The sequence below is a fragment of the Rhinoderma darwinii genome, chromosome 1 (assembly GCF_050947455.1).
Source record: "Rhinoderma darwinii isolate aRhiDar2 chromosome 1, aRhiDar2.hap1, whole genome shotgun sequence".
Lineage (NCBI taxonomy): Eukaryota > Metazoa > Chordata > Amphibia > Anura > Rhinodermatidae > Rhinoderma > Rhinoderma darwinii.
In genome coordinates, this window is record NC_134687.1 from 197,056,996 (window position 1) to 197,077,153 (window position 20,158).

The following is a 20,158-nucleotide window of genomic DNA, read 5'->3' on the forward strand; positions in this document are numbered from 1 at the left end:
GTCTACTGGGGAAGTTCTGGCGGCTGCTGTGACTACCTAAGAAGTAGTGGGACTTCTGTGACTACTGAAAAAGTAGGGGAGCCTTCTGTGAGTACTGAGGAAGTAGGGGAGCCTTCTGTGAGTACTAAGGAAGTAGGGGTGTTGTAACTACTGAGAAAGTGGGGCTGCTACTGCTGAGAAATCTGTGGACCTTTTTATATATTTTAAATCTCAATTCACACCATTTAATAAATACACATTTTGGCAACATGAAAATTCAGAAATTTTCCATTATATTATATAAGGGCACTCTCGCCTTTACTGACTCAACATAAATGAAACTCTTATTTTAAGCATCAGGATAATATAAGTTCAATAAATGTTTTTCCAGCTGCTACTGTATTTTGTGGATGATTATGGGACTTGTTTACTGCGCAATCTATGATGAAAAATAATAAAGTAAGTCCTTAGCGATATCAAGGTTGTTATTGTGAAAAATACAGGCCAGATAAAGGGAGAGGGGTGGACTTGGATGCTCGTCTTCACGCTATGGGTGATTTAACACAGCCAAAATTTTATGGTTGAGTTAAAGTGGCAATCGACGTTATAGCACGTCGATTGGCGTCTGTTTAGCTCCATTTACATGGAGCAATAGTCGGAATGCACATTTGCATCTTGTCAGCAGAATATCCCATGTTTACGCAGGAAGATATGCTGTCGACAAGCGACCATTTCTTCAGCCCTATAAAAGATGCGATCAGCCGATGAACGAGCAGTTCGCTGCAGGCGCTGATCCTAACAGTTGTGCATCTCTGGCAATGTGCTATACAAATTCTTCACTGTCAACTGGCATTGGCTATTTTTAAAGTGTGTGTTTTTTTTTTTTTGTTTATTTTGTTTATTTATGAATAATTAATAAAAGTTATATTTTACTCCATTTAGTTAGCTAGAAATTAAGGCTTCTTTTTCCTTAATCGCAAATTAGTTACATTTTGTAGTGTTAATAATTCAACCCAATAGTGTTAATAAATAAGTACAGTACCAACCATAGTAATAATATAGTACAAGCCAAGTACTAACATACAAAAGGTACCAAGCTATGCTGCCCAGATAATAGTTTCAGCTGTAGTTCCCATAAAATGCAATAAATTTAACTCATAATGCCAATAAACTATTCTAAATAAAATTCCACAGGATAGGTCATCAGTATATGATCGGTGGGCAGGGCCAGACTGACCATCTGGCAGTTCCGGCAAATGCCAGATGGGCCGGTGAAAACTGGGCCGCCTGCTGGCCGTCTAAACAATCAGTGTTGGACAGTGGTGAACACAAGCACGAACATTACAATAACTGCTGCCTCCTGGTGTTTAAAACCACATCTTTCGCAGATTTATTTCTGTATACTTTGCAATTATATATAAACTTGAGAAAAAGAGTCCAAGGAAAACCAAATGTTTAAGAAAGTACAAAATCTTTATTGATCAATATATAGGAATCTAAAATACATTAATAACTAGATCAACAATGAAAATACATTTGATAAGAATTGAGTACAGGTAGTACATGACATGAATAGAGGTTCAGTACATGTGATATATAACATGAAGAAATCACTCTTCGAAACATACTCATGTAAATGGTCATATGTCAGAACAGAAAAGAAAAAGTAAAAGTAAAAGGTAGGAAGTCACAATTCAACACTTTGTTCACTGGGTCATACCACTACGCCACTGAATATGGGTAAGCACATGACAATGGCTCTGTCAGGCTCTATAGAAAGCTAATACACTGTCTATGTTCACTGGACGTGAATTGTGACTTCCTACCTTTTACTTTTACTTTTTCTTTTCTTTCCTGACATATGACCATTTACATGAGTATGTTTCTAAGAGTGATTTCTTCATGTTATATATCACATGTACTGAACCTCTATTCATGTCATGTACTACCTGTACTCAATTCTTATCAAATGAATTTTCATTGTTGATCTAGTTATTAATGTATTTTAGATTCCTATATGTTGATCAATAAAGATTTTGTACTTTCTTAAACATTTGGATACTTTGCACTCTTTTTCTCAAGTTTATATATATTATTGTCTGGAGTTCGTATCTCCGAAATATTGCGGGTGGTTGAGACTTTTTGTATCCCACCCCTATACTCTTGTGTCCTGTGAGACTTTTTCGTCTAACTATACTTTGCAATTATCGGAAAGAGCACTGCAGAAATGAAGTATAGTGCTTGTTGGCCGAGCCACAGCTAATCAGCTCTAAACTTGTTTTCAGGACTGATGCCTCGCTTATGAGCGCACATCTCTGGTGCCGCAGAGGAAAAGGCGAATCAGTACCTCCCCAGTCTGCATGTACAAATCAAACCTAATGCTGGTTGGCTAAGCATCAGCCAATCAGTGATAGGCTTCCTCTTTCCACTGACCCCTGAGCACAGCTTCAGTCTGGCTGCCGATGAGAAGGAGACTCCAGCCCCTGCCAGATATGTTGTTGATGGCTGTAGCGCCAGCAGGTTTATTTCTTTATCTGCTTTAGCTTTATGTAAGCTGCAAGCAGCCTTCTACACTGAGGTGGGTAGGGGGGGGCATAAGTGAGTGTAAAGGACATGGACGATGCACACATTATCTGCAAACAACCTGCTTGTGGGGGGGAAGGGGGTCCAGATACTGTAGATAGGAGGAGCTATAGGGTTAAAAGGGTGAGTATTAGGTTAAGGTTAATTTGAGCCACAGATGGGAGGAGATTTGTAAAAGGGGTGTGGCTTGGTGGTGGTGGGGGCATCTCAGGTATAGATGCCTATGTACTGCCAGCATCCTGCATGTCAGTGCCCAAGAATCAACGGTCTACAAAAGAAAGCAGGTAAATATAGCAATGTGAGTGAAGTGTTGGGTTGATTTTTGTAGTGCAACTGGTTGTTGTAGTGTTAACAGTGTATGTCAATTGTATAAGTGAAATATGCAATTTGTGTGAGTTTTGTGCCTTCTTCTAATGTATTAGTGCCATTTGCATGCGTGTTGTTTTCAATGTGAATGTTAATGGCATGTGTGGTATAGGTCTAGTGTGTACGTGTTATGTGAGGTATGTGTTTAGCATTTGTGTGGTGTGTGCGGTATGTGTCTAGTGTGTGGTAAGTGTCTAGTATGTGAGTGGTGTGTGCAGCAGCTGTACCAGGTGTGAGCAGTGCGTGTTCAACATGTGTCCTTGGTGTGGGTAGACAACATGCGGCATAAGTCTTAGGTGTTAGGGTATGTGCACACGATAGCAGGCATTTACGTCTGAAAAGACAGACTGTTTTCAGGAGAAAACAGCTGCCTCGTTTCAGTCGTAAGTGCTCCTCCTCGCATTTTGCGAGGCTTCTCTGACAGCCGTAAATTTTGAGCTGCTCTTCATTGAGTTCAATGAAGAACGGCTCAAATTACGTCTGAAAGAAGTGTCCTGCACTTCTTTTGACGAGGCTGTATTTTTACGCGTCGTCATTTGACAGCTGTCAAACGACGACGCGTAAATGACAGGTTGTCTGCACACTACGTCGGCAAACCCATTCAAATGAATGGGCAGATGTTTGCCGACGTATTGTAGCCCTATTTTCAGACGTAAAACGAGGCATAATACGCCTCGTTTACGTCTGAAAATAGGTAGTGTGAACCCAGCCTTAGAGGCGAGAGTGGAGGATATTTCTTAGGTGTGAGTGGTGTGCGTGCTCATGTGTCCTAGGTGTGAGTCATGCATGTATGGCATATGTTCTAGGTGTGAGTGGGAGATGTGTTTTATACCCCATTCACATGCAGCGGAAATAAGTTTGCTTGAATTTTTTTCCGCTGTGCAAAAAAAAATCCTCCAGCATAATGAGTATGTTCATTATTCTCGTGGAAAGCCAGTGGATTCGTTGGAGTTGGAGCTATCAGGAACTATTCCTCTTTTCATTTACACCTGTTTTAATAAATCTCCCCATGTCTTGTACAGCTGAAAGGTGGTCCCATGTACTCCAGCCCAACACTGGCGGCTGCGTATGGCCTGCGGTGGGCCTGTGTGCTTCAAAATGCCAGTGCTGATTTTAAGTCCCAGTCAGGTCCTGTCAGTAGATGTCCAACACACGGACCCCGCACTGAACATCTGACTCCAGATGGCTCTGATCACAGAATAGCGGCCGAGCTGCGGTACTGTAGTTAATCTCCTATTTAATTGAATAAGAGCAGAGTTCCTGTTCTGCAGCACGGGCGCGATGCAGTGTACGGAGCCATCTGCTTCCGGCTCGGAGGCAGCTGGCGCAGCTGATCGGTGCCGATCATATACCGATCATATACTGATGACCTATCCTGTGGATAGGTCATCAGTTGTCCGTGCCTGGACAACCCCTTTAACTAGGGATCAGTTAAGTGGCATACTTATTTGTATATAACACTCTGGCTCATGTGTACAAAATATGGGCCCTATGGCTGCTTTATTTTTTATATACGGTTTTGTTATTTAGGGACAAGGGCTGTTTTCTCTTATGAACAAAGTAGTTGTTTTGTTATAAGAATTTTATCTAGCATCGTTTATTGGCATTATGAGTTAAATTGATTACGTTTTATGGGAACTACAGCTAAAACAATTATGTGGGCAGCATAGCATGGTACCTTTGTATGTTAGTACTTGGCTTGTACTATATTATCACTATGGCTGGTACTGTACTTATTTATTATCACTATTGGGTTGAATTATTAATACTGACACACTTTGTGGTGTACCAGTATCTCTACCCTATGCAGCATGAACCTTTTTTTAAATATTTTTAACTAGTATATGACACTATGTGATGTATTACTATGTAGGCACTATGGCTGGTTCGTGAGTCAGATTATATATTTCATGCTTTTCTATTAAGTTATGATAGCCAATTCTAACCTGAGGGTGAGGTTAGTGTCATAATTGTATGTTCCCGCAAATATAACCAACTTTAAACATGTAGTTAAGATAGAGAGAGAGAGAGAGAGAGAGAGAGAGAGAGATAGATAGATAGATAGATAGATAGATAGATAGATAGATAGATAGATAGATAGATAGATAGATAGATAGATAGATAGATAGATAGATAGATAGATAGATAGATAGATAGATAGATAGATAGATAGATAGTTTATTCATACATTATTTATGCATCTGAATTTCATTTTTTCCTCCCCACTCCCCATAACTGGCAAAGCAAGAACATAGCCTGTTGGACATCACAATAAGATAGGATTTGGAGGCGTGAGAGATACTTTTTATTTTGACGTTCATGAACATTTTCAGAAGGTTCGTTCTATATATGGGTCTTGGGTCAAGTAATACTGATTCACAGACATCATAGAAAAATAGCTCAAAATGTGCTCTTTACAAACAAGATTTCCCATCTGAGAACAAACGTAAAGAACAAAGTGAAATAAAATAGTGTTTGAGTCTGAGCAACATTACGGTGAATGTTAGAAAGCAGAAAAGATGAACAAGATCATTAAAGTAGTGTGCTAAGAGGACCAAGGTCAAACAACATCTAAAGATAAAAGAAAATGTACTTTATGAAGTAATAACATGACAATAATTGTAATTTTACTCGATTTAAAACGTGTTTTTAAAAATACAGCTACTTGGTATCCTGTATACTGAGCAGCTGTATCTAGAGCTGAAACGTGTATCCGTTGTGCGCTGAGACCTGAATCCGTCAGGTCCGCGGGATTTATGGGCTCAGTGTCAGTGGGTCCTGCGTGTCTGACACGCAGGATCCACCTATTATCGATCACATCTTAGTTATGAACTTAGATGTGATCAGCAATAGCTCGATCTTGCGTGTCAGAGGCACACAGGACCCGCTGACACTGAACCCATCAATCCCACGGACCTGACAGATTCAGGTCTCAGCGCTAGATACAGCTGTTCTGTATACAGGATACAAAGCAGCTGTATCTCAAAAAGTAAAAATAATTTTTAGTAAAAAGTAATAAGAAAGTTGCACCCAACACACTGATAGACATTTTTATTAAAAAAACAAAAACTTTTTCAAAGGAGTGCATAGCTTTTAATAATATTTTCTGTTGCAGCATATCTTGTTGGCTTCAAGGAGTATTACCAATTTAGACACATATGGCATATCCACAGGATATGTCATAAATGTTTGATAGATGCATGTCCCAACTCTTAGACTCTATTCACACGACAGGGTCCGAGTGTCGGCCGATAAAAACGGCTGATTTGGTAAGTTTTTCTCGACCGTTTTGCATCTGTTCCATTTCGTTCCGGACCGTGTTTCCGTTTTTAACAGCCGATTTTGACCCGTTTTGCATCCGTTTTTTCCCTGTCCGTTTTAAAAACGGTGAATTTCATTTGTAACGTTTTTACCACACACTTCCCTCTGTAGATAATGCCACACACTGCCCTCTGTAGATACTGCCACAGCCCCCCTGTGGGTAGTGCCACACAGCCCCCTTGTAGGTAGTGCCACACAGCCCCCTGTAAGTAGTGCCACACAGCCCCCTGTAGGTAATGCCACACAGTCCCCTGTAGGTAATGCCACACAGCCCGCTGTAGGTAACGCCACACAGCCCCCTGTAGGTATTGCCACACAGCCCCCCTGTAGGTAATGGCACACAGCCCCCCCATAGGTAATGCCACACAGCCCCCTGTAGGTAATTCCACACAACCCCCTGTAGGTAATGCCACACAGCCCCCGTAGGTAGTGCCACACAGCCCCCTGTAGGTAATGCCACACAGCCCCCGTAGGTAATTCAACACAGCCCCCTGTAGGGTAAGCCACACAGCCCCCTGTAGGTGGTTCTACACAGCATCCCCCCCATAGATGGCACCCCCTCTACCTTTCTGTAGATAATGCCACCGTTCCAGAAGAAGTCCCTGACTTTAATGTTCTTATATGGACAGTGAAGTCACAGCGCCGGGGATTCCGCTTCAGAAGTCCCTGACGTCACTGTGTCCATATATGGACAGTGAAGTCAGGGACTTCTCCTGGAGTAGAAACACTGGCCACAGCACCGGGGATTCCGCTTCAGAAGTCCCTGATGTCACTGTGTTCATATATGGCAGTTAGCGTTACCGAAGCTGTGGCCGGAGATTGGGGATTCCGCTCCTACAGGGAGCAAAAAAATGCCCTCCTCCTCCTCACATGCACTTCTCACTGTGAGGAGGAGAGAGCGAGCGACGGATGACACAGCCGTCCCTCGGAACACATTTGAGTGATGGCCGTGTATTACCCGGCCCCATAGACTTCTATAGGAGCCGGGCGGCTGGGAGAACGGCTGAAAATAGGGCATGTCCTATTTTTTGACGGCCCGGTTTCCCGGGCCATCAAAAAGTCTGTCGTGTAAATAGCCCCATTTATGTGAGATTTACATCAAGGCAAGCGTAATCTCGTTTTAAATGACAGTTTACAGCGTAATCCCGCGAGATTATGCTTGCCTTGCTGTAAATCTCACACAAACGTTTCCGAAGTGTCAGGATTCTGAATAGACATCACGTTCTCGCCGGAGGTGATGCCTATTCATTGTCAGGACACTTGAGTAACGTTAATGTGTATGTATGTGGCTGCACATAGTGATCTAGTAAGATTACTATGTGCTGTGTAAATGAATGGGGAGAAGTGTATGATGCTGATTGGTCAGCGTCATACACTTCTCTCCACAACGCCCAATTGGTCAAAAAGTAAAACACACCCAGTTGTCCACTAAGAAAGTCATTTGCATAAAGCTAATATAGGTCATAACTCCGTCAAATATGATTGTTTTTCTGAATAAAAAACACTGCTGTAATCTACATTACAGCGCCAAACACATCATGTACAAGATAGGGCACTTATAATGTGGTGACAGAGCCTCTTTAAATAACGATATATTGTAATAGTTCAGACTTGTACGGCGGCAGGGATAACTGTTAACTTTTTTTATTTTTGACATTACTTTAGGGAGAAAATGGGAAAAGGTTTTTTTTTTTAAACTTTTAATATAGTATATATATATTTTTCACTACCAATAAATTCTTTCACTGTTTTTGGCACACTCTATTAGCCCCCCTAGGGGAATTGAACCAGCGATCCTATTGCAGTATATCTCGTCATTTTTACAGGCTTCTGTTAAGCCCTGCCACAGGGCTTAACAGAGGCAGAGTGGAGGCAGTTCTGGGGGCCTTCAGTAGGACCCTGGGCATGCCATAACAACTGTCATCACCCCCGATCTCACTGTGGGGGTAGCTGTGAGCTGTCGGAAGGGCCACCCCACTTTTTAATGCCTCAGATGCTGCGATCACGATTGATCGCAGCATTTGAGGGGTTAAACAGCCAGGAACAGCGCGATCGCTGCTCCCGGGCTGTTAGTACCGGGTGTCCGCTGTAAAATACAGCCGACACCTGCAGCATATAGGGCACGCTCAGCGCATGAGCATGCTCCAAACATCACCCCCCGCACCCGGACGTAATAGCACATCTTTCACACTACCGTTAGTATACGTTTAACTCTCTTTCATCAGAGGAAGAGAGGATCGAAAGATTAAATGGAAAGTAACGGTTCCGATAGAATTACCATTGCTTTCCGTTTGTCTCCGTTCGCTAGTTTTCCGTTTTTTTCACGGAAACAAAAGTTCTGCAGACTGCACTTTTGTTTCAACCAAAAACAGAAACCTAGCGAACAGAGACAAACGGAAAGCAACTCAAACAAAAGAATTATCATTGAAATCAATGGTAATCCTAACAGAACCGTTGCTTTCCGTTTAATGTTTAGATCCTCTCTTCCTCTGACGGAAGAGAGTTAAGTGTATACTAACAGTAGTGTGATCTGACATAACAGATAAATCAAGAATAAAAAAACAGAGGATTCGCCCAGGAGTGGGCAATACATGCTAGAAAATACTAATTACAAAAGACTTCTAATGACCATCACTTGCATGGATCTTAGTGATACAGAAAGTAGGGAGAGACCTCATCATTAGACTCAGAGCATTACTGACATTTCTATGCATGAAACACTGATTTCCTTATTAAAGAAACATAGGGGGAAAAATGGTTAATTATTAAACACCAATATACACCTAAGGCCTTATTCACACAAACGTGTCCGTTTTGCGTGCACAAAAAACGCTGCGATTTGCGTGCGCAAAAGTTCAGTGTGGCATCTGTATATGATGCGTGGCTGCGTGATTTTCGCGCAGCCGGCATCATTATGACAATCTGTTTTTATGTTACGAAACAGTAAAGAAGGAGGGGCTTTTATGTTTCCCTTCACTTCTTTAACAACTGCAGCGCGAATAACGCGCGTCACCCGGAAGTGCTTCCGTGTGCCGTGCGCGATTTGCACGCACACATTGACTTCAATGGGTGCGTGCTGCGCGAAACACGGGCAAGTTTAGGACATGTCGTGAGTTTTACGCAGCGGACACACGCTGTGTGAAAATCACTGACAGTCTGAACATCCCCATAGCCTAACATAGGTCAGTGCGACGCGCGTGATTTTCTCGCGCGTATCACGGACGTAATATACGTTCATGTAAATAAGGCCTAAAGTAAATGCTTCATTTGGGAAGGGGTCATAAGATAAGGTGGTCACGAGGGACCAGTGGCGGATTAAGTTTACCATGGGCCCTACACGCAATTAAACCTCCCCAACCAGCTGACACTGTATCCGTCAGTGCCACTGACCTGACGGATACAGGTTTTAGCACTAGATACAGCTGCTCTGTATTCAGGATATAAAGCAGCTGTATCTAAAAAAGTAAAAATTATTTTTAATAAAAAGTATTTAGAAAGTTGCACCAAACAAACTGATAGACTGTTTAATTAAAGAAGAAAAAAAAATTTATAATAATAAAATTAATAATAATGTAAAAAAAATTCTAACACCTCTCTTTAAAGTGAAACTAAACTTTTAAGATGTCATAATGATATGTCAGAACTTTTAATTGGTGGGGGGTTCGAGCACTGAGACCCCCACCGATCGCTAAAGTGAAGCGGCAGAAGCGCACGATTGAATGCTGCGCCGCTTCGCTTCTGATCGCCATTCCTCGGAGTGGTGTACGTCCGTACACCGCTTGCTCCGCTTTCCGAGAAAAGCAGATCAGAAACTAAGCGGCACAGCGGTCACCTGAGCGTTTCTGCCACTTTGTTTTAGCGATCAATGGGGGTCTCAGTGCTCGGACCCCCACCGATCAAAACTTCTGACATTTCACTATGACATGTCAGAAGTTTTTCAGAAGTTTAGTTACACTTTAAAGCGGTTTTCACGTGAGGGAAATATATGACATATCCTGTGGATCCTGTCAGATAGGTGCAGTTCCCAGAGGTGGGACTCGCATCTATCTCTAAAACCAGGCCCCCTAAACCCTGTTCTACCTTTTTCTGCTATCGCTGCCTCTCGTCCACTTCCTGACAATGGACTTTCCATAACTCATAGTAGTGAATGGCAGTTACGGAAGCAGCGTAGCATGCGAGCTACCCTGTTTCCATAGCTACCATTCAGTTCTATGGGACTTACGGAAACAGTGTACCAGAACCAAGCTCAGTACATAAATACAACACCAGAACCAAGCTCAGTACATAAATACAGCCCCAGAACCAAGCTCAGTACATAAATACAGCACCAGAACAAAGCTCAGTACATATATACAGCACCAGCACAAATACAGCTCTATTTAGTGCAACCCCTGCTGTATAGGTTTGTATGGATAAAACTACAGCTCCCAGCATGGCCTGAACAATGGTAAGGATATGCTGAGAGTTGCTGTTTCCCCCAAAAAAATATCATACCACCCATCATCTCGCTGCAGACTATACAGTGACTGCAGTACTGATTAGAAGCAGAATAAACATTTACATTAAGTGACTCACCGGTGATGTCTCAGATTCTAGTTCTTCTTTTTCTCTTTTCTTCTCCATCCGGTCCAGACCTCTATGACTTCTCCCGGCCACGACCCATTTCTGCAGTTTTCCGCACAATGTCTTGGGCTTCTCACTTTTCAAACATTTCTGTATCTATAAACAAGGATAAAGTTAACATGGTGCCCCACAATACGTTCCTACATATAATAGTATCATACACTGCACCTCTAATTATAATAACGCCATACACTGTGTCCCTGATTATAATTGCACCATACACTGTGTCCCACACACACACATGGTGCCCCCTGTAGATAGTGCCCCCTGTAGATAGTGCTCCCATAGATAGTGCCCCATAGAGCCCCCTGTAGATAGTGCCCCACATATATCCCCCCTGTTGATAGCGCTCTACATATAGCCCCCTGAAGATAGCGCTCTACATATGGCTCCCCCTGTAGATTGTGTCCCACATAAAGCCACCCCTGTAGATTGTGCCCCACATATAGCCCCCCCTCCTGTAGATAATGCCATCCACGCTTTTTAGTTGAAAACAACAAAATTTATATACTCACCGTGATCCCGTTCCCACGCTGTCCTGTGTCAATGCAGGCCTGCTCTCTTCTGAGCAGGTCTGCTGGGGCTGAGCGACGTTGAAAGGCGCTAACTGGCAGGGCAGAATGACATGCCCCGTCAATCAGCGCCCTTCAACAATGGAAGCTGTGCGATGACTTCATCGCGCCGCTACCATCTTTGATTGGCAGGGCAGAATGACTTCCCCCACCAATCAGCACCTTTCAATAAGTTGAAAGGCGCTGATTGGCTGGACAACTCATTATGCCCTGCCAATCAGCGTCATTGTAAGGCGCTGAATGGTCAGGCACGGAACGTACCAGGCCATTCAGTGCTTATGCATGTAAATGTACCTGCATTATATAGACGCAGGTACAATTATTGCAGGAGGGGGTGGCGGCGGCTGGTTTCAGTTGCGCCGCAGCCCCCTCAGAGAGGCAGCAGGGCGGACGGTGCGGCCCTATTCCCTCTCAGACCGCCCCCTCCCCTAAGCGGCGCTAGCACGCTACAATGTGATTTTTTTTTTAAATGATGTGCGGTTCGGGCATAGGACCAGCAATAGCAGTCCGATGGTTGATGGCACCATTAGATATGTAGAAAGAAATCCATATTGACCACTTGACATCAAAGTTTCCAACAGAATGAGAGTATAGTGCCAACAAATAATGTATGCAAATAAACTGTATGCAACAGTTCATTTAGGGCTCATTCAGATGAGCGTGTATCACGTCCATGTGAGTCCCATTAAAACCATGCCCATCACGCGAACTCATGTATTTCAATGGAGCCATTCGCACGACCGTTGTTTCAACAGAGCGTGTGAAGGGTCCATGAAAAATTAGGGCATGTCCTATTTTTTTGTGCTTCACGCATCCCTCCCTAGACTCTAGGGGGGATGCGTGATAACGCGTCCCACACGGTTGTACCTCGGATGTGAAAAACTGCAGTTTTTTTATGTCCGAGGCTGGCCGCGTTCGTGTGAATGTAGCCTTGCAGTCAGAGGAGAGCTAGATTTTCAATTGCGGGCAATACTATTCTGGCAGCTAGTATGATATGTCCATTTAGCATGCATAATTAAAAGGGTATGTCTGCAAGGCCCAAGAAGAACAAGGCCAAAGTTGGTGTTGGGTGTCATTTGTATTCCCAAAATAGTGGTTATTAAAGAATATGTGGCAAACCAAAAGGATTTAATTAGTGGACATTCCGACCAAGTGTGCAGGTATGTACCAGTGAGACTGAAGCCTCTCCATCAGTAAGCAGGGTATAAAGGACTGTTTTTTGCTATATGTTTTGGGATGAGGTAGCAGTGTAGGAGGATCTTGTGTGCAATATCCCAGTGGCTGACTGCTTTTGATATTTTCTTTACCCATTGAATAGCAAGATACCAATCAATGCGATCAAGGATCCAGTGAGTTGCAGGTCATTCCCACTTAAGAATATAATAGGGTTTTGTAAATGTGTATGGTTAATTGAAAATTTAAAAGAATATGAAAGTTCCTTTTAAGGAAGAATTAGAGGGAGAGAAATATTGGAATGCGCTGGCTGAGATAGTTGGTGTCTGTCAATTTTCTCTGTGCACGGCATGTCAGATTGTAGATATCTGTATTTGGAAAAATCTTTGGAGAGAAGATTGTACCTGCAGGACAATAACTCATAGGTTTTCAGATTTGAATCTTGGAATTACCCTTTAATAGCCCTTAGGTCTATAGATCTCCATCCAAGGAGAACTATGTCAGAACTTAGCGTGTTTAGAAAATGTAGTGGCATGAGGCAAAGCCCCGTGAGGGAGTAGTTGTAGGTATGTAGTGCCAATCCTTAATGGAGAACTCCGTGCCAAGTAATCCAGGATGGAGATAGTGTGTTAGTTTCCCGGAAAGCAAGGAAATTAATGGTTTACAGAATACTGAGTGTTTGATTTCAGTCCATTGTTTTCCATAGGGTGGGCTCTACCAGGCTTTAACTTGTTCCAGAATAGTCGACAGGCAATAATGTTTAACATCTGGAATCCCATGGTCTAGTCATAGCAGAGAAGCAGTATCTACATAAGTGTTATTTCTAGCTAAATAGAGTTGGTAGATAGTTACATAGTTACAAGTCATGAGCTGTATTCATGAGGGGAGCATTACCCTCGCCCTCCTCACCAGTGAATTATAGGCAACTGTGTATTTGCATGTGCAGTTTGGGCTAATAGTACAGCAGACTTGTCACCACACAATGTTGCCCTTAAATGGAGCCTCCAACACAAATCTGAACAGAGCCTAAGGGCACATTCAGACGTGGTAGAATTGCTGTTGAATTCCGCTGTGGACGGTCCGCAGTGGAATTCTGCAGCAGCCATTTTTTACATTTATTTCTATACATTTTTAAGAAACTTCGTTCAGACGTTGCTGAAATTAACTGTCCGGAATTTAGGCTGCGGTGCAGAATTTTACCTCCGCAGCATGCACATTATGTTGCGGAGAAGAAGCAGAATTTCACAGCGGATTTCAGAATTTGCAATGCAAAAACCATTTGCAGCGGAAAAATTCTGCCACGTCTGAACATGGCCTAACACTGAAACAAATACTGTATGATTCCATAAATCTATTCTTTCTATTTTAAAAGCCACTTCACACAGTGTTGCAGCAAAGATATGTTTAAATGTTATCTATCTGGTCTACTTTTTAACATTTTGCTCTGTCGCTGACAGTAAAATTCCTAAAATCTGGAACTAAAGTGATTAGGTAAAAATTACAGGGAAAGTGTCAAAAAGATTTGTGTACTTTTTTTTTCTATGTGGTTTATGCTTTTGGCTAATCCTGGCAATGTGTGGATGAGACAAATCTCTTCTGAAAAGGATGAATATCTCACTATTGGCTGGAGCCATAATTGTAGAACATCTTAGAGAATGCACGAACATAACCTTTTAGGCTAAATTATTATTATCCAGTAAGTGGAGGAATTATTTTTTGTATATATTTTCTCTTTTTATTTATTTCTTTTTTCTACAAGTTGCATTGAATTCTCACTCTCCGAAAAGTGACTACGTGTGTGCACCCGTAATTACAGGAGCGTTGCTAGGCGACGTCAGTGTATAGTCACTGTCCAGGGTGCTGAAAGATTTAAACAATCGGCAGTAACTCTTTCAGCGCCAGGGACAGTGGCTACCGATCACAATATAGATAAAGTTGTAAAAAAAAAAAGACGTTCCTAGTTACCCAGAACTCCCTGCTTCTTCCTCCAGTCTGGCCTCCTGGGATGACGTTACAGCCCATGTGACCGCTTCAGCCAATCACAGGCCAATCACTGGCTGCAGCGGTCACATAGACTGCGCGTCATCCAGGGAGGTCGGACTGGATGTCAAGAGAGGGACGCGTCACCAACACAACGGCCAGGTAAGTATGAATTTCTTTTACTTTTATTACGGAAAGGGCTGCCCCTTCCCTCTATAATGCACTGATAGAGAGAAGGGCTGCCGATTACTGCAGTGTAATTTTGCAGCGATAACGTGCCCGTAAATACGGGTGGAATACGGGTCGAATACGTGTGACCAAGGACCCATATTTACGCCAGTATTTACGCGTGGACAAAAATACTGTCGTGTGCATGGGGCCTAAGGTAGCGAATACATTTTAATTACTGCCCTATAACTGTTCTTTTTAGCTTATATGAACCAATACAAATGGATATTTTATAAATACAGCTTCAAAAATATACCTAAAAACTTGAATAATCAAAGTCTTGAAGGAGTCGGTAGAATTAAACATACAAAGTCTTATTAAAGGTATGTATACTGTGCATGTGTACAGTATATATGTCTAGTTTGCATATTATAATTTTGTGTATTCTTGCAAACCGGGCCTTTTAATGGGTTTTTCACCAAACCCATGAAAAAGCAAAGCACCTTTTTCTATGTTACGATATATACAGTATATATAAATTTTCTTTTATTTTGTTTACTTTGTTGTTATCACTATGATTTTAATCATGCATTTAAGGGCCTGTTCACATCAGCGTTGCTTTCCGTTGAGAGGTTCCGTCTGAACTTTCCGTCGGGGGAACGCAAATGGAAACCTTAGCTTCCGTTTGCATCACCATTGATCTCAATGGTGATGGAATCTTTGCTAATCGTTTCCGTTTGTCACCATTGTGAAAGGGTTCCGTCGTTTTGACGGAATCAATAGCGCAATCGACTAGCTAAGGTTTCCGTTTGCCTTTCTGTTGAGGGGTTCCCCAGACGGAAAGATCCGACAGAACCCCTCAACAGAAATCAACACTGATCTGAGCACAGGCATTTTGATAAAACCACATGCCATTTCACAATATAAAGATTGTTTAGAATTGACTAACGTGGTGGTGCAGCTATGGACTCCATTTGTCATCTAAGTTATAAATTATTTCCATTGTTTTATCAGATGTACCTTTTTTAGTGTACACCGAAGACCTGCACAAGTCTGTTTCTGCATTTCGAATAACATTTGAAGTATACTTAAACTTATAATTGCCAGAGGCTTGTGCTAAAATTGCGACATGAGAGACTCAAGCATTTGAATAAATTTAATGTAAATGTTATTAAAATTAAATAATATATTTAAAAAAAATGTAAAGCTGAAGAGATCAGAAGAAAGATCAGAGGGGGCGTGGCCTAGCAGCTTTGTGAGGATGTGTTTTTCAGAGCTCCTGAACACTGCATCCCAATCCGGGTGAATCCTGCCTCCACATTGCTCCAGAGTGAGCAATCATCCTTATTTTAGTGAGGAATGCACTGACACTTTGATTCAGGCCGTTTGACCATTTTTGAAGTTGCGGCCTAGTGCCACGTGTGAGCCGCAGCCTCGATTTCGGAGCCGTCAAGCCCCCCTGTGGGCTCACTCGTTATCCCCATCAGAAAAAAGATGCCCCATAAAAAAAGTATGATGCCCCCACAGTATAATGCCCTATCTAGTGTCCCCACACCGTATAATGCCCCTTTAGTTCCCCCAATACAGTATAATAATATTTAATAATATAATATACTATGACCCCTTCAAGGACACAGTATTTTGTCCTCTAATTGTGCCCACATAGTATTATGCCCCCTAAGTGCTACACACAGTATATTGCCCCTGTAGTACCCCTACACAATATAATGTCCGCTTAGTGGCGCCCACACAGTATAATGCCCCCTGCCTGTGTCTGCCACACACAGCCCCCCTTGTAGATAGTTCCTCCCTGTAGATTGTGCCAAACAGCCTCCCTGTAGACAGTGCCATAATCCCCCACCTCCTCCTTGTAGATCGTGCCATAATCCCCCACCTCCTCCTTGTAGACAAACAAAAAATTGTACTCACCTATGCCCCATTCCCACGACGAACTGAGCTGCTCCACGAGGGATCCTTGCGTAGGTCGGCATGATCTTGTAGCCTAGTACAGAGTTTCCCAACCTTTTCGGACTCGAGGCACCACTGGAAAAATAAAATTTCCTAAGGGCACCCCTAACAAAAATTGTTTTGAGAAAGACAGAAAACGGCTAAAAACAAGCACTACACTTGTAGGGTATGTTTACACGGCGTTTTTTGTTAGGCAAAAAAAATCTGACTCAAAGTTCCTTCAGGAATTTTGAAGTAAATTTTGAATTGACAGCGTTGTTAAATCTTTTTTTTTTTTTGCGTTTTTTTTTAAGCCATTGAAGCTAATGCAAAAGACGCAGGCAAACAAACACTCCAAATGGGCGCTGCAGGCATTTTCTGCCTCCTATTAATTTCAATTGGAACTCAGAGGTGGAAACCACATGAAGACTATCAGCCCCCACTCACAGTAAAATGACCATCAGCCCCCCACTCACAGTAAAATAACCATCAGCCCGCCACTCACAGTAAAATGACCATCAGTCCCCCACTCACAGTAAAATGACCATCAGCCCCCCACTGACAGTAAAATGACCATCAGCCCAGCACTCACAGTAGAATGACCATCAGCCCCCCACTCACAGTAAAATGACCATCAGCTAGCCACTCTCACTAAAATGACAAACAGCCCGCCACTCACAGGTTCCCCCTGTAGATAGTGCCACACAGCCCCCTTGTAGGTAGTGCCATACAGCCCCCTGTATAGTGCCACACAGCCCCCTGTAACTAAACAGTAGAGGAGAAAAACCAACACAAAGCGCACATAGTGCATAAAATGATATAGTAAAAAAGCCACAGCTAGGTGATCAGCTCTGCTGACCTGGTTGGTTGTGCTAGGAGCACAACATTCTTGAAAGCGTGTTTTAAAATATTGCTGCAGCCTGGGTTCCGATCCGGATCCAAAGGGTCCAGTGGTAAATGGTAATTTGAGAAGTTTGAGGAAGCTGGGGATTCCGCTTCAGGAGAAACCCCTGACGTCACTGTATATATATGGACAGTGTTGTCAGGTGCAACCCCAGAGCCATAGTCCTGGGCAGAGCACTACTAGCACTCTGCCTGGAACTCTTGCTCTGCTCCTGACATCACTGTCCATATATGGATAGTGATGTCTGGAGTAGAGCTGAAGTCCCAGGCAGAGAGCTAGTAAAGGCTCTGCTCCGGTACTCCAGCTCCGGGAAGCCACTGACATCACTGTCCATATACAGCTAGTAATGTCAAGGGCAACCCCAGAGCAAAAGTCCTGGGCAGAGTGCTACCTGCCTGGGACACTGCTCTGCTCCCGACAACCCTATCCATATATGGACAGTGATGTCAGGGGCTTCCCCAGAGACGGAGTCCCGGAGCAGAGCCGCTTCTAGTGCTCTGCCTGGGACACCTTCTCTCCCTCTGACATCACTGTCCATATATAGTCAGGGGCTTTCCCAGAGACAGAGTCCCGGAGCAGAGCCACTTGAGCTCTCCCTAAGACTCCTTCTCTCCTCCTGACATCACTGTCCATATATGGACAGTAATGACGTGACGACGGACATTGATGTCAGGAGCTTCCCAAGAGACGGAGTCCCTGTGCAGTGCAGCTAGTAGCGCTCTGCCTAGGACTCCTTCTCTCCCTCTGACATCACTGTCCATTTACACCGCGTTCCAAATTATTATGAAAATGTTATTTTTCGCTGATTTTCCTAAATAGTTGATGCAAATGACAGTCAGTATAATCTTCAAGCCATCAACCGTTGGAGTATAATGCAAATTTTAGTAAACAAATCTCCTAATGATAACAGATTTTTTTTTAGAAGTAAAAAACTCAAAATGCACTGTTTCAAATTATTATGCACAACAGAGATCAAAACATTTTAAAGGTTGTAAAGATAACTAAAATGGTAATTTGTTGAATTTGCAGCATCAGGAGGTAATATTTACAGAAATCAAAAGCTCTTTCAATCAAAAAAAACGTAACAGGCCAAGTTACATGTTAACATAGGACCCCTTCTTTGATATCACCGTCACAATTCTTGCATCCATTGAATTTGTGAGTATTTGGACAGTTTCTGCTTGAATATCTTTGCAGGATGTCAGAATAATCTCCCAGAGCTTCTGTTTTGATGTGAACTGCCTCCCACCCTCATAGATATTTTGCTTGAGGATGCTCCAAAGGTTCTGAATAGGGTTGAGGTCAGGGGAACATGGGGGCCACACCATGAGTTGCTCTCCTTTTATGCCCATAGCAGCGAATGACACAGAGGTATTCTTTGCAGCATGAGATGGTGCATTGTCATGCATGAAGATAATTTTGCTACGGAACGCACGGTTCTTCTTTTTGTACCACGGAAGAAAGTGGTCAGTCATAAACTCTACGTACTTTGCAGAGGTCATTTTCACACCGTCAAGGACCCTAAAGGGGCCTACCAGCTCTCCCCTCATGATTCCAGCCCAAAACATGACTCCACCACCTCCTTGCTGACGTCGCAGCCTTGTTGGGACATGGTGGCCATTCACCAACCATCCACTACTCCATCCATCTGGACCATCCAGGGTTGCACGGCACCCATCAGTAAACAACAATTTGAAAATTAGTCTTCATGTATTTCTGAGCCTACTGCAACCGTTTCTGCTTGTGAGCATTGTTTAGGGGTGGCCGAATAATAACTTTATGCACACTTGCAAACCTCTGGAGGATCCTACACCTTGAGGTTCGCGGGACTCCAGAGGCACCAGCGGATTCAAATACCTGTTTGCTGCTTTGCAATGGCATTTTAGCAGCTGTTCTCCTAATCCTATTAATTTGTCTGGCAGAAACCTTCCTCATTATGCCTTTATCTGAACGAACCCGTCTGTGCTCTGAATCAGCCACAAATCTTTTCACAGTACGATGATCACGCCTACATTTTCTTGAAATATCCAATGTTTTCATACCTTGTCCAAGGTATTGCACTATTTCACGCTTTTCGGCAGCAGAGAGATCCTTTTTCTTTCCCATATTGCTTGAAACCTGTGGCCTGCTTAATAATGTGGAACGTCCTTCTTAAGTAGTTTTCCTTTGATTGGGCACACCTGGCAAACTAATTATCACAGGTGTCTGAGATTGATTACAATGATCAAAAGAGCCCTAAGGCACAATACCATCCATGAGTTTAATTGAAAAACTAATAATTAAATGTTTATGACTAGAGATGAGCGAACCGGGACAACCGAACCCGGTTTTGGTCCGAACATCGCGAAAAGTTTGGTTCACAGCGAATCCGAACTTCACTGGGTTCGGCCGAACACGTTTTGACCGAACCCGGGCGGGCAGAAAAAACATTACAAAAATATTATACTAATCGGCAGCCACTTGTCTCTATTAATCACTGATAGAGAAAAGAGGCTGCCGATTAAAAATAAAATAAAAAGCATTTCATACGTACCCGGTCGTT

General features: G+C 42.9%; 1 protein-coding gene across 3 annotated transcripts in view; it reads left to right on the plus strand.

Moving 5' to 3' along the window:
* GC (GC vitamin D binding protein) overlaps positions 1–20,158 on the plus strand; it is a 156,788-nt gene that overhangs the window by 63,365 nt on the left and 73,265 nt on the right. The window lies entirely within an intron of this gene.